Genomic DNA, 2,462 nt, shown 5'->3' with positions numbered 1-2,462 from the left:
GATAGACTTACCAAAGTGGCTCATTTTATTCCGGTAAAGACAACTTATTCCGGAAGTCGCTTAGCGGAATTGTATATGGCAAGGATTGTGTGTTTGCATGGCGTCCCTAAGAAAATAGTGTCTGATCGAGGCAGTCAGTTTACTTCAAATTTTTGGAAGAAACTTCAAGAAGAGATGGGTTCTAAGCTGAACTTTAGTACTGCTTATCATCCGCAGACAGACGGACAAACTGAAAGGGTGAATCAAATTTTGGAAGACATGTTGAGAGCTTGTGCTCTAGATTTCGGTGGAAGTTGGGATAAGAATCTACCTTATGCAGAATTTTCATACAACAACAGTTATCAAGCTAGTCTACAGATGGCTCCTTACGAAGCACTGTATGGTCGGAAGTGCCGCACTCCGCTTTTGTGGGATCAAACGGGAGAACGTCAGGTTTTCGGAACGGATATCCTAAGGGAAGCAGAAGAAAAGGTAAAGATCATTCAAGAAAGATTGCGTGTGGCTCAGTCTCGTCATAAGAGTTATGCCGACAATCGCCGCAGAGATTTGAGTTTTGAAGAGGGAGATTATGTGTATCTTCGTGTCACGCCTCTTCGAGGAGTTCATCGTTTTCATACCAAAGGAAAATTGGCACCGCGTTTTGTGGGACCTTATAAGATTGTCAGTAGAAGAGGAGAGGTTGCTTATCAGTTAGAGTTACCTCAATCTTTGGCAGGAGTCCATAATGTGTTCCATGTGTCGCAATTGAAAAAGTGTTTAAGGGTACCTACCGAAGAAGCTAATATTGAGCAGATAGAAGTCCAAGAGGATTTGACTTATGTTGAGAAACCAATCCGTATCCTGGAAACAAGTGAGAGAAGAACCAGGAATCGAGTTATCCGCTTTTGCAAAGTCCAGTGGAGTAATCACTCGGAAGAAGAATCAACTTGGGAACGAGAAGATGAATTGAAGTCAGCTCATCCGTATCTGTTTGTCAGTTCTTCCGAATCTCGAGGACGAGATTCTGTTTAAGGGGGGTAGGTTTGTCACATCCTGAAAATTCAAAATATATAAATTGTTGTTTAAATGGAATTTCTAGAATTTATTTTAAAAGTCTTGAAAAGAAAATCTAAGTTTAATTAATAAATTCCAATATAAAAAGTGGCCAGATAAAATTTCATTAAATACTTTGCTTAATTCTATAATTCCTAGATTTTTCTGGGATTTATTTGAGCTAAGGAAGTATTTTTAATAAATGGAATTGCATTTAAGAAATAATTTAAATTGAAAAAGTTTTAAAAAGTCTTCTTTTGGCTTTGGGCCGAAAGTCGGCCCAAAACCGCCTTCTCTCTCTTCTCGGCCCAGTCCGGCCCAGTCTGCAGCCGCCCGCGCGCGCGCGCGCCCTCGCAGCCGCTGACAGGTGGGTCCCACCTGTCAGGCCCGTCGTCTTCCTCGGGCCGAAACCCTAGTTTCGCGCCGCCGAGCCGCCGCCGCTGTTTCCTTTCCAATCCGGCCGTTCCTTTCCTTCTCCGGCCGAATCAATAGAGGGGAAATGATCTCCTCTACCTTTTCTCCTTTGGAATCTTTGGCTCAATCGGTTTGGAATGAGTTGGATTCGAGTTCGTCTCGGATTCGTTCTTCCCGAAGGTTTCCTTCGCCGTTGCCGTCGCCGTGGGCCTTCGCCACCGCCTCCGAGCCCCTTTAAAAGGATCCCCGTGCTCTTCTCTTCTCGCCGCCACCCTCGCCTTCGCTTCTCGTCGCCGGAGTCGTCCTAGCGCCGTGCGCCCTAGCTTCGCTGTCGCCGCCGCCGCTCCAGCCGTGCGCCGTCGCCGTCACTCGGGAAGGCCGCCGTCGTCATCGCCAAGTCGCCGCCGTCCTCGTCCGCCCCTTCGCTGCCGTCGGAGACCGCCGGAGCATCGTCGCCGTCGTCAAGCCGAAGGTAGCCGCCGCTTCCTCCTCGTCGCCGTCGCCGTCTGTTGGTCGTCCGCCGTCGCCTTGGTCGTCGGTGAGTTCGCCGTGCCGTCCGCTACCCGTTGGTGTCCTCCGTTTGCGTCCTAGTGCCGCCGTTCGCCGGCGAGTGTCCGCCGCCCGAGCCGTCTTCTTTGCCGAGCCGCCGCCGCCGTCGGTGACGTCATCGCTGGCGTCATCAAGCCCCTCTCCCGTGAGCCGCCGTGGACTCGTTCGATCTCGGCCGTCCGATTTGGATCGGATCAATCTCGGCCGTCCGTTCGCGTGAACCGTCGCCCGTGCGCCCGGTCCACCAAACCCTAGCCCGCTGACGCAATAAATCCTCTTTTCCTTTTCAAAAATAATTCATTATTGCGTCATAATTCAATTTAAACCGATTTAAGTGTTTTAATCCGATTTAATCTTTAAAAATTCATAACTAATTCATCTTAGCTCCGATTTAGTTGGTTCAAGTCTCTAAATTTTTCTAAAATTGAGATCTACACATTAAAAATATCCACATGTACTGTTCATGC

This window comes from Oryza sativa, chromosome 1 (genome assembly GCF_034140825.1).
Source record: "Oryza sativa Japonica Group chromosome 1, ASM3414082v1".
NCBI classification, from domain to species: domain Eukaryota; kingdom Viridiplantae; phylum Streptophyta; class Magnoliopsida; order Poales; family Poaceae; genus Oryza; species Oryza sativa.
Note: the sequence above shows the minus strand (reverse complement) of the source record.